This window comes from Phoxinus phoxinus (assembly GCF_949152265.1).
Source record: "Phoxinus phoxinus genome assembly, chromosome: 20".
Taxonomy (NCBI): domain Eukaryota; kingdom Metazoa; phylum Chordata; class Actinopteri; order Cypriniformes; family Leuciscidae; genus Phoxinus; species Phoxinus phoxinus.
In genome coordinates this window covers 6441834-6455301 of record NC_136895.1, presented here as the reverse complement: position 1 = coordinate 6455301, position 13468 = coordinate 6441834, and positions in this window count along the sequence as shown.

Genomic DNA, 13468 nt, shown 5'->3' with positions numbered 1-13468 from the left:
TCTTCATAGCTTTGTTCAAGTTGTAAAATGTTAAAATTTTTAATACAATTTTTTTTATATTTGCAGATCTTATCTTGTAGAATCTTGTTGATGTGGATATGATCGATCTTTAAAAGGTTATGTTATGATTTGCCCAGGCAGTCAATGACATTTCATAATTATTATTTAAATTATTAATTTTTTTCATTTATTTATTGTAGCATGAATTAAATGAGCTACAACAAATACTACCGGTACTTTGACTTACAGTTTCTATTTTAGGAATGTACTTTACCACTCAAATACTATAGCATCATTTTTATTTTCATTTTTTGCATTACTACAGAGCCCTATGGCAGCTTGTATCCACCACCGCATAAAAAAACAATTTATAAAAACGGTAAGTACGTCTTTTTCTCTCACAATTCAGACTTTTAAATTGCAATTGCGCGTTTATATCTTAGAGTTTTGAGCAAAAGGTCAGATTTGCCAGATATATACTCGCAATTGTGAAAAAAGGCAGAATTGCGAGTATATCTGTCACGTTTAGTTTTGGGTTTTGGTTCATGTTCATGTTTCATGTCTTTTATTTTGAAGTTTGTTCCTGATTTCTAATCGTGTGACTTCCTTGCCCTCATGCGATCATGGCATGTGTCACGTTCTCATTGGTTGATTGTTTTATTTTGTACAGGTGTGTATTATTAAGTCATTAGTCTTTGTGTATAGGTAGCCCTTGTGTTTTTCTGTTTACTTTTGTTTTCTTTTCCAAAAAATATTACGTTTTACAGTGTACAGGGACTGACTACTGCCAGTAACACCAATAAGACATACTTTTGCTGCACAAATAGCATATTTAAGTTACCCGTCGCAGATCGACACAGGTGGAGCTGGGGAAGGTGGAGGGTTTCAGAGGAACACTGAGGCTCGCTGCAAACTGTTGTAGCAAATGCTAACCAGCTATTTAAATGTTGAGCAGCAAGCTCATTGGCTGCACATGCAACAGGAACCTATCCGCTTGTATCATGTATTAAACAATGTAAATGTTGTCAGGTTGCATTAAGCCCAGGACACACCAATCCGACGCCAAAGAACTAGTGCTGATGAAAGCCGACTGTGTTGTCGTCTCGCGTCGGGGTAAAAAGCTGCACTTGAACACACCGATATACCTTTTTTGTAAGAATTTTTTCCGTGTAAATGAGATAGCTGTCTATTTCAGCAGAGATATATTCATCTATATTCGTCATTCAAAAATACACAAACCGTAAACAAAGCAGTGTGTGCTTACCGTTTTGAATATCAATCCTGCTAAACGCTTTCTTTATTTGACTCTGCTCATGTTATTATTGAAATATTCGCCAAGGAACACTCAGGTAAGATAACGTAACATAAGAACAGTCTATCTGTACCGTTTTTACTTCTTTGCTCGTTGTTTTGCTATTATTCCCGTGCACTGACTTGTTCACTAAGCTGAACAGCCAATCAGAGTTCTCACTCTCACCGACATGTCGAATCGGCCCAAAAAAAGCCGACGAGGACCAATTCCAGCCGACGGTGCGGAACACACTGGGAAAACATAGTCGGCCGACCGTCGTCTTGGTGTGTCCCGGGCTTTAAGGACCCCTTAGCCTGCGCCATGTAGAGTTTCATGAAATAACTTGGTATTTGTTCCTTCCATTTCATATTATTTCCATGGAAAACGCCATTGAAATGTTGTCCTCCCATCTCATTTTTTATTATGTCATCACCAGTCCATTTAGGGCAGGGGTCACCAAACTCGGTCCTGGAGGGCCTCTGTCCGGCAGAGTTTGTCTGTCCTAAAGTTTGCAGGACAGCGGCCCTCCAGGACCGAGTTTGGTGACCCCTGATTTAGGGGCTTAATACAGTACAGTGAGTATTTTGGGGGGAAATGTGGGTAGTTTTCCTAACGGAAAAAAAACATGACTCATTTTCTTATATTGTATATTTTTCTGGCTGTATACTTTTCTTCTGGACAGTGTTCATGAGATTCACCCATTTTGGGTTTATTCTGAAGTGCCAAATGTTTTAAAATACCTTGCAAACCCAGTTTGTGAACTAGTCCAACCACCTGGCTCAATTCAATACCCACCTTTCAGTGGGAAAACATCCTGAAGGATTCATTTATTTTTATTTATCTTTTTGGTCCATTACCGGAAATACATCAGGTTACAAGAGTAAAATGGGTCGCAAATGACATTTTATGTGACCTTTAACTGCACCACATGAAGTAAATAAATGCACATGCTGTTCCTGCAGATCTCCTGGTGGAGTATAGCACGAGCAACACCAAGGTCATGGGTTTGATTTTCAAAGAACTCACACTGATTAAAAATGTATAAGTTGGACTGTAAGTTGCTTTTATCGCCAGCCAAATGAATAAATGTAAATAACATGGTTTTAGCATCTGCTCGCTAAAACATCAGCGCTAGCCTGTTCTCACAGCTGATGAAATGGCTTTTTTGCACTTCCTAAGCCCAGTGCAAAGCCCCGTCGTCATGAATATTTGGTCCCTCAGTTTTTATCAGAATGTGTGTTTCAGCCTGCTGGAGCAAGAGCCGCGCTGCATTTTAATCAGGCCGCGCACTCGGGCAGAACTGGGATGGAAAATGTTGGCATGGCTCCTGCCTTCCTCCGGCCCATTAAAATTCACAGTCAGGCTGGATGTACAAATAATAATAATAATAAATGAAAATGAACAGTGTGTTGAGGCTAAGCCGTTAATATGAAGCTTGACTTCTCGCTCCTGGAGGGATTGGAGTTATCTGGAGTTGTGGAGCCGTCTGATGCTTCCTGAATCCTTGGGTTAATAAGAATGGGTGCTGAGGGGGTTCAGGAAAAAATATATATCATGTAAGAACGCTAAACCAAATGAACGGAATTCATTTAATCCACACACATTTTACTATATTAAAGGAATGTGCTGGGTTCAGTACAAGTTCAGGTCTATCAACCATTTATAATGTCAATTACCACGAAAATAATTCGTTCACGTACACGGGCCAGAGAGCGAACATTGCAATACACACTGTTTAAAACAGACAGATACAAGACTCATGGGTATTTACACCGATTTCAACTAAAAACGTACAACTTTTAATGCATTTTGGCTGTTCGTTTACACGACAACCGCGTTTTGGTGGCCTGAAAACGCGAACGTTTGGAAACGTGTTTCAAAGTGCAAGTTTTTGAAAATGGCCTCCGTGTAAACAACAAAAACGTGTTCGGTCTACAGTGTTTCATCGTCATCTAATGGCCTGGCAGCAGAAGACAGGGTTTTTAGTATTTTTCGCCGATCCGTGTGAAGTGTGAATGAGGATTGTTGACAATAATGTGTCGTCTGTGCGCGGAAAAAACTTAAAGAATAAACGTCTCCGTTTTAAGCATATCGTCGTCGTGTAAACGTACCCTCAGTTAACCTGATCCATTTTTAATGACTTTCAACAGCAAAATATGTTTTTTTGCAGGCAATTGACCCTTCGTAGGGAGTTTGATTGACAGGAAATCTGACCAATCATAATCCGCCATCCGCCGAATCCACCATTTTTGTCTGACAAAGCAGTCAGGAGAGTTAGTAGATTAACGTCGGAGGATATGAACTTGAGTGTACTGACGTCTTTCCACGGTTAAAACAACATTCCTTCTGATGTTCATTCATGTTTATTTGATGCTATAAATGAACTAGAAGGAAGAGATGATCGGTTCACGATCTTTGCGAACAGTCAATTGGTGTAATCGACACCTTCCAATCCAGAAGGGGCTTACATGTTAAAAAGTAACATTTTTACCACTTGATAAAGCACTGTTTACAGACTTTACCCACAGGAGTAATGCATAACCAAATGTTTGTTCACAGAGAACTCTTGCCCCATTGACTACCATTGTTTTTTTTATTTAAGAGTTCTAGCAGTTTTAAAAGCAAAATGTGAAGGTCATATTGTTAAAGAATTGTTCACCCAAAGGAATTAAATCAGTAATTATCCACCTATAATTGGATAACCTTGCCCCCATCGACTTCCATTGGCAGTGTAGAGGGCTTCATTATGTAACTCAATGATGCAAGTATTTAGGAAAGTTTCAAAGCAAAATGCAAAGGTCATATTTTCAAGCAATTGTGTGAATTATTCTGTAAAACCCTGTTTAATATAGCAGTTTATCACCTTCACCCACATGAATTACATTGGTAATCTTCCACCTAGATCTCTTGGCCCATTTACTTCGATTATCAATGAAGCCTTATAATGGAAGTCAATGGGGCACGTGTTCAGAAAGGTTTAAAAGCAAAACTTGAAGGTCATATTTTTGTTACAATTTTGTGAATTATTCAGTAAAAATCAGTTTGAAGTATAGCACTGTTTACAACCTTCACCCCCAGGAATTATATTATTAATCATCCACTTGAAGACTTGCACCATTGACTTCCATTGACTTCCATAGAGTGCATTTGCACCCGCCCACTTTGTCATTGGCAATTCTGGAAGTATATTTTCAATCCATTAATTTCAAGTATTTCGGCTTGTAATCCTTTTTTGGTTAGTACTGAGTTTTTTACTCTTTTTGGAAGGATCTTAATGTATTTAATTTCTTCTGGGATTTTTTTTAAAAGTCTTCATTAAAGCATTATAAGCCATAAACCAGTTACGAGGTGAATCACAACATTAGATTGTGAAGAAAAAAAGTATTTGAAAATTGGACAAAAAGACAACGGTATGAGACTGTACTTAACGGCTTTAGTGAGCGAAAGAACTACAATTCCATGATGCATTGCAAACAGCAAAATCAAATAAAAAATTACATGGAAATATAAAACTACACATTTAAACATGTTGATTATAGCTATATAAACAATATATTTTAAGTTTATTGCAAAATATATTTGTATATACAAATAAGTGTTTTGAGAGTGAAGGGAGATCAACTCGATTATGTGGGCAGAGCTAAAGAACTCTTTTGGCAATTCTTTGATTGGTGGAATTTTCCAGCATCATGGGTAATGTAGTTTTTCACCACGAATTCCACTGTTAAACACGGCCATTTAAAAAAAGTAAGTTGAAATAATGTGTGCTGAGGGCTCAAAAACCTATTTCCTTATGGAAACAAACAAAAAAGAGTTTTTACTTTCGGAACCGGACTGTTGCTCTGTATTGTCAGGATTGTTTGGGATCTTACAATGGAAGTCTATAGATATGTTTCCATCCACACGTTTTTATCCGAATTAAGTGATATCGAATGAAAAATGCCTTATGGAAACAGTAAAATTCGATTGAATTTCATGAATATCGACTCAATTGAAATGCGTTCGGTCTCATCGGATTTTATCTTGATCGATATACGGCTTATGCGATAAACGCTGATGGAAACGTTATTTCCCGAATAAATAATGAATTGCATTTTGTCTAGCAAAACTTTGTTCGCAAATGTTGCCGTGAATGTTTCAGTGCGAAAATGAATGGAAACACCTTAAAATGTCTCAAATCAATTCGATATACCTATTTGATCGCACAACAGCATGTGACGCCATTACGCACAGGTTTTTATTCGCTTTAAAGCCGTTGGATGGAAACGCACTTTCACCAGCTTTATTCGCATGAGTTTTTTTACCGAACTTCAGATAATTCGATTGACAAGTGGATGGAAACTTAACTAATGGGGCAAGTATTCTGGAGGATTTGAAAGCAAAATATGAAGGTCATATTTTTGTCAAAGCAATTGATATTATTTTTAATCTCCATTGTATTGTATGAGGCCTTACAATGGAAGTCTATGGGGCCAGTGTTATGGCGAGATTAAAAGCAAAAATGTGTTTAAAAATCATAGTGCACTGCAGAGTTTCAGAAGTGATGGGAAAGAGTTTCTCACCGGAGAAGGTGGGTGTCTCTCAAATTAAACAGTGAAACCAAATATCAAACCACCTTTGTCCTATTTGATACACCTATATCTCCTGCCCTTCCTTTTTACCGGCTAATCCCACACAACCACATGACTTTATACTTCAAATGACACACATTATAGAAGTAGGCATTTAGGCAAGAGTGTTTGGGTACACGCACATTTCCGTCCCATTATGCCGAACAATGAGGAAAAAAACCTTAATCTCTCTAAATCAGCGCACAAAGCCCGGATCAAGCCTACTCATTCTTTTGTGCCGACTACCTGCTTACAGCGATTCTCTACGGCTGCCTTCCATTATTTGTGTATGTGCTTTCCAATTAAGCACCTGTTCTAACAAAGTGCCGCACCTGAAAGCAAGGCACTCCGAGCATGTCATGGAGAAAAGCTGGGCTAGATTGTGTTTCATCACACTCCTGTGTGTGTTTAAGCTCTTGGGTTCACACACACACACACACACACACTCAACACTTGAGTGCGGAGAGGAATAAATAAAGTCAAAGTGTCATTTCCTCCTCTGCCAGGTTTAGAGACAATTTTCATCTTTGGAAAAAACATTTAGAGCTGTCTGCGCCTGAAATCCTGCCCCATTTGAATGTTTATTTACGCACAATAATGCAATGTTTAATAATATGCAATGATATGTGGATGTTCTTTATTCATAACGAAAGAATTTAGCATCCTAAAGGTAAAGTGTGTTAGGGTTAGTGTAAAAAAGGTCAAGTGTGTGAAAATTTTTAATACTTAAACGCATACCTCGGGTCTTCATCGAACTGGGACACCATTCACTAGCCTTTAAGGTTAGACAAGAAAAATTAAACAATTCTAAAAAAAAAAAAAAATTGTTTTTAAATGTATAGGTTCACTAGGGACCCAAGGTGTGTAACAGTGTAAGTATTTTATTTCTACGCAACAATAATTGAATCTCTAATGACTCAATAAGTGAAATTCTTCTGTATTCCTCAAGGTGGCAATGTCTTTTACACGATATTTACGTGACGTTTATATTCTCATGTATTCTCACTCATAATCACCGCAGGCAGAAAACTAAATAATATGAAGTATCATCAGCAAAACTTGAAATGGCTCAGAACTATTTTCTGCAGAACAAGTACTGAACAAAATTACATATTAGTGTCACTGTCACTTGATGGTGGATCTGGTGAAGAAGCTGTCAGCGATCAAAATATTAAATTTGAAGATGCTGAAAATGATCGTTTTGAGAATATGTTTGAGATGGTGAATATGAGCCAGATGTTGGATGTACTGGGAAATGAGCTCTGATGAGGACAGTGATGATGGTATAAAACATCTGCTCAAACTGAACCCTTCCAAGCTCCATAAGATACCGAAATATGCTTTATTTACAGGCGCATTTGAAAGACATTCGTTGCGCCCAATAAACGCCTCTGGGCATTCGTAAATCACGCCTCAAATACGAGAAAATGAACATGTGGTTCCCAGACCACGTCTCAATGAGACGAGGTCTGACGTTAGCCAGGCTAGAGAGTTTTATAATATTGCGGCAATTAGAAATAGATCCAGGTCGCTAAAGACCCAAATATGTCATAATGATTGGCCAAACATTCATGCATTTTAGGGTTAAATATTACTTTTAAAGGTCTTTAATCGTGCATGGGTTCCACACCAATTGCTGAATTGAAACAAATTTTCAATAATATTCGTTATTAATAAATATGGATTTAAATTAATGCAAAGTATAGATTTTTTTTAATATAATTTTTGCATTCTTTACAATCAAACACAAAGCATCTAGGGGGAGCACAACACTTTTGTGAAGCTCAAAACTATTACAAGTGAAAGCTAAGTTTCTTGTGAAAATGCAAACCTTTTGCACGTGAACGCAAAGATTTTCAATACAAAACCTTTATGTGTGAATGCCAAGTTTCTTAGGGAAATGCTAAACTTGCATAAGAACGCAAAGTTTCTTAGGGGTGAGCAACACTTTTGCACAGGAATGCAAAGTTTATTGAGGGGAGCAACACTTTTGCACAGGAACGCAAAGTTTCTTGAGGGGGAGCAACACTTTTGCACAGGAACGCAAAGTTTCTTGAGGGGGAGCAACTCTTTTGTACAGTAATGCAAAGTTTCTTGAGGGGGAGCAACTCTTTTGCACAGTAATGCAAAGTTTCTTGAGGGGGAGCAACACTTTTGCACAGGAACGCAAAGTTTCTTGAGGGGGAGCAACACTTTTGCACAGGAACGCAAAGTTTCTTGAGGGGGAGCAACACTTTTGCACAGTAATGCAAAGTTTCTTGAGGGGGAGCAACACTTTTGCACAGGAACGCAAAGTTTCTTGATGGGGAGCAACACTTTTGCACAGTAATGCAAAGTTGCTTGAGGGGGAGCAACACTTTTGCCCAGGAACGCAAAGTTTCTTGAGGGGGAGCAACACTTTTGCACAGGAACGCAAAGTTTCTTGAGGGGGAGCAACACTTTTGCACAGTAATGCAAAGTTTCTTGAGGGGGAGCAACACTTTTGCACAGGAACGCAAAGTTTCTTGATGGGGAGCAACACTTTTGCACAGTAATGCAAAGTTGCTTGAGGGGGAGCAACACTTTTGCACAGGAACGCAAAGTTTCTTGAGGGGGAGCAACACTTTTGCACAGGAACGCAAAGTTTCTTGAGGGGGAGCAACACTTTTGCACAGGAACGCAAAGTTTCTTGAGGGGGAGCAACACTTTTGCACAGTAACGCAAAGTTTCTTGAGGGGGAGCAACACTTTTGCACAGTAACGCAAAGTTTCTTGAGGGGGAGCAACACTTGCACAGGAACGCAAAGTTTCTTGAGGGGGAGCAACACTTTTGCACAGTAACGCAAAGTTTCTTGAGGGGGAGCAACACTTTTGCACAGGAACGCAAAGTTTTTTGAGGGGGAGCAACACTTTTGCACAGGAACGCAAAGTTTCTTGAGGGGGAGCAACACTTTTGCACAGTAACGCAAAGTTTCTTGAGGGGGAGCAACACTTTTGCACAGGAACGCAATGTTTCTTGAGGGGGAGCAACACTTTTGCACAGTAACGCAAAGTTTCTTGAGGGGGAGCAACACTTTCGCACAGTAACGCAAAGTTTCTTGAGGGGTGCAAAACTTTTGCACAGGAATGCAAAGTTTCTTGGGCAGTCCAAAAACTGCACAGAAAAGTAAAGTTGCGTGGGAGAGTGCAACACTTTTGCAAACAAATGCAAAATGTCATGGCGAAGTGTAAAACTTTTTTCACGTAAATGCAAAGTTTCATGGAGAAATGCAAAACTTGTGAAAGCAAACGAAAAGTCTCTCAGGGGAACATAAAGCTTCTTGGCGGAATAAAATATTTTGCGAGCGAATGAAAAGCTTCTTGGGGCACCACAAAACTTTTTGTGAGAGAACTCAAATATATTTTTCAATGCTTTTGAGTTCTCTCACAAAAAGTCCCCGCCTTGATTATGAGTTGCTTCATACTCACTCAAAGTGCATAATGATGCTGTCTAGCGTTGGCACAGGCTTTGCATCAGGAGTGCGCCTTAAAATCCTGCTTGTGTTGGCAGCTCACTCAGCTGGCAGGTTTTGGACCAGGGCCGATGTACAACACAACCCTGTCCCAAAATTCATCTTCACCTTTATAAGTCCCTCCTCTTTCGCAATAATCAGTTGTGGTCAGCCGGTGGCTCACATCTGGCAGGGTGGTGTTGGAACAGCTGGGCTGAGCAGGTGCAGAAGCGCTGGTGTGTCAGCTCTGATAATGTTGTGATGCTTAACGCTCAACCTGCCTCCTGGCTGAATCTGTTATCTCTTACAATAACCCCAGCCAGACAGGCACACATTCAAATTCAGTTTCCATAAATAAGGGTTGTCTAATTGTGCGATCAGCAAAGAAGCCTTTGAATATCAAGCAAAATGTCTAATACAAGGCATTACATCACAAAAAAAAACTAAAGTTTCAAGAGTTTCGAAATTGAAAATGTCTTGCATACAAAATGAATACTTGTTTCACGAGTTTACATGTTAATGAAATCTGATGTAATATTATAATGCGTATTTGGCTTGCTGTCCGGGGGGAGGGCTCCGAGCTCAGAATTCGGCCCGACCCCAGAGTACTCCCCCCATAACTTTAGAGATCATAGGTATCTATGAGCGGACCCAGCCGAATGTGGGGTGAAGGGGTGGAGGTGGGATGCTGAGAAATTAGTCATGAGACAGGAGGTAAGGAAAGGCTTTATTTATACTGGCTCCTTCTTGTGCTGATTGGATGATTACCTGAACATGCTCCTCCTGAACTTTGTTACATAAAACTTCATTTAGCAGCAAAATTTTGTTTTTATAACCCAGGGGTTGATTTGTGTTAGATTTTATTTTAAAACAGACTTTATCACATTAAAACTTGGATACTTTTTAACCATGCCTTCATCATGACGACTGCCTTTTAGGGGCAAACTTTTGAAAACGGGTTTCAAAGTGAAAATTTTTGAAAGCGATACCGTTATCGTCTTTGTGTAAAACTACAAAAACGTGAATTTGTGAAAACGGTGACGTCATGCACATGTGTATTACCAATGCTATCTCACGCCCAATTCATGCAAATTCGTATGCGTGAAGACGAGGTGGCTAACTCATACGATTTGTATACCCCAGTGATGGGTAGGTTTAGGGGCGGTCATTCGTAAAATGACCGAATGTCTGGCGCAATACGAGCGGTCAACTCGTAAAATATGTACGATTTAGCAAAAAAAGTATGAATTCGTACGAGTGAGGTCGTGTGAATTCGTACGAATTAGCCACCTCGTAAAATACGTACGAATTGCCGTGAGAACGGGTTAGTATTACGCGTTCAGTCTATGCGTGTAGTGTTTCTTTACAAAGTAACATCGCCACCTACTGGCCTGGCATGATTAATACAGCGTTTTTTGTCGTTTTCAGAGAAAATTACGTAGTGTGAACGGGGATCATTTTGACAACATTTCCATCTTTCGTACATCATAGTCGTGTAAACGTAGCCTTGGTGTACTTAAAGTAGTAATACTTTCCACTTTTAGAATTTCTCTTACTATATGTTTAGCTAATGTTTGTTAAAGTCAAGAAAATAATGACACAGGTTGCCACAGAACTTATTTACTTTTTGCTGTTTGTTTTCTCCATTGCGCTGGATAGATAAGTGCATATGGGACTCAACAAGGATCTCTTGCATCACAAAGCATTAAATTGTTAAGTAAACACATGCGCTGCTCTCTTCTCAATGGTCTGTAACGGTGGAGTAATTGCCGACTGACATCAAAGTGATTGCGAGGCAATGGAGGCTCTTTCCCTGAGCCATTGTGCGTTAATGGGCAGTTAATTCACTGTTAATCAAAAGCCAAGCACACTATACACTTATGTGTACCAATTCGCCACTTGCCTGCTGTTAGCAAGCTTTTAGCCTCCATTTAGACTATTGTGAAAATGCCAACCAAGCCAAAAGGCAACTAGCATTGTTTGTATCCATCTATGTTTTAGCCCTTAGGCCACTTTCATACTTTAAAAGGATAGTGCACCCAAAAATGGACAAGATTGTGCGTATTTAATATAACAATTAATCATATATTGATTGATTCAAAGTATTCAAAGACCAGCGGTCCATCTATAAAGCGGTTGCACAACAGTCAACTCCCACAGTTACAACAACGTGTAATGGATTCCAGTCATTTAAAGGTTCATTAAATTTGCTTTGGTCAAGTGCACTAGAAATACTATGATTTATTAGCTATAAATTGCAGCAGTTTCATAGCACTTCAGGAGGGTTTATTGGGCATGGCCAACTGAAACATAAACTGCCACTGGTGGATGTTTGAGTTGTGTTTGCAATGCGGAGCACATTTCGGCACTAACCAGACAAAGTTTAAGAGTACAGTTGGTCTTTGCTTGGGATAAGGACATAATTCTCTCTTTTACACTTTTAAAAGTGTGTTAAGAAACAGTCAAAAAAAGTGTACTCTCTTTAAGTACACTTAAGTGGCCATTTATTTCATTCATGGTGCACATTTAATACAATTAAGTGCGCTTTTTCACAAGGATATTATAGTCACTGGATGTATTTTTGGAAATATTAATAGAATACAATAAAATGAGAAGCATGACAGTTGCCCATATTCCTTTATGTGCGAATACTCTTCAAACATTCTTCAACATAACAACAATAGACAAGTTTGGAATGACATTAGGGTGAGTACATGATTTTTGGTTGAACTAACCCTTTTAATGTTCCTCAACTATGGTTCAATTAAATATATTGATTTGTTCTCTGTTTGGTGGGCATTGATCTGCGTAACGTTGTTCTTTCAAGACTATACAATACTTTCAGTGTTGAGAAAATACACACTGTAAAATATTGAAAAGGTAGACATAGAAGAATAGGTCCAAGAAGTGGATGGTTGGGTAACATCGAAATGCAATTTGAGATTCTCTGAAAGACTGATGTAGACAGTGGAGTGTAGACGGCTTTTCAATCAAACTCAGGAGTCGAGTGTTTCTGACTTTGTGTGGCTTCACGGTGACAAACTCTGTGACTCAGTGAGTGTGTGCGTGAGTCTGGAGAGGTGTATTAAGTGTATCGCTCCGAGAGGTACGATATGCCACTGCTAACGAAATAGAGCTCGTTGTAAGAAATGCACCCTGGGCACCTTTTCCACCAACCGTTAATAATGGGATGATTGAATCAATAAACAGTGGTGGATCCAAACGCTCTGACACTTGCTGACTGCAAGCTGTTGTAATTTACTCCTCTTGCTCTGGCTACTGATGTCAAACACAGGATATTAAGACAGCCAAGCAGATAAAACCACAGGAATTAAAGCTTCGAAAAAAAATTTAAAAAAAATAGCGAGAGATATAGTAGGGCGGTATGACAAAATCTTGCATTTTGTGGTATAAATCATTTTATATCATGGTGACGTTACTGTATATACGGTATCATGAATATTTTTTGGGGGAAATTCGATAAAACTTTTGTTTACATATTAAATAATCTATTTACTTCCTCTCATTTGGTTATTTTCTGTTTTTACTTGAAACCTAAAGATAAGATAATTCATAAGAAATTAATGATATGTTTGGCTTTAGTGCAAAAACAACTTCACATTATTAAATTGATATTTGTTTTCACTCTGAGAACATCCGATTCACGAACAAAAAATGTTTTGAGTAATTTCTTTACTGATTATTAGTTTATTTTAACCAATAGATTTGTTCGTGCAGGTGGTCCATTTACAGTGGTTAACAACTCTCTGACTGAGTGATCTGGTTGGGTCGAATCCTGTTAACAAGTCATTAAACTGGTCTTTTTCAACTCAAAATGATCCAATGTACTGTATGATCAACCCCATCTCACGGCAATTCGTACGAATTTTACGAGGTGGCTAATTCGTACAAATTCACACGACCTCACTCGTACGAATTTGTAAGATTTTTGCAAAATCGCATATTTTACAAGTTGCCAAATTCGTATGAATTCATACGAATGACCTTAACCTGACCCTGACCCTAAACCTGCCCATCACTGGGGTTTAGACAAATCTTACGATGAATTCGTACGAATTAGCCACCTTTTAATCACTC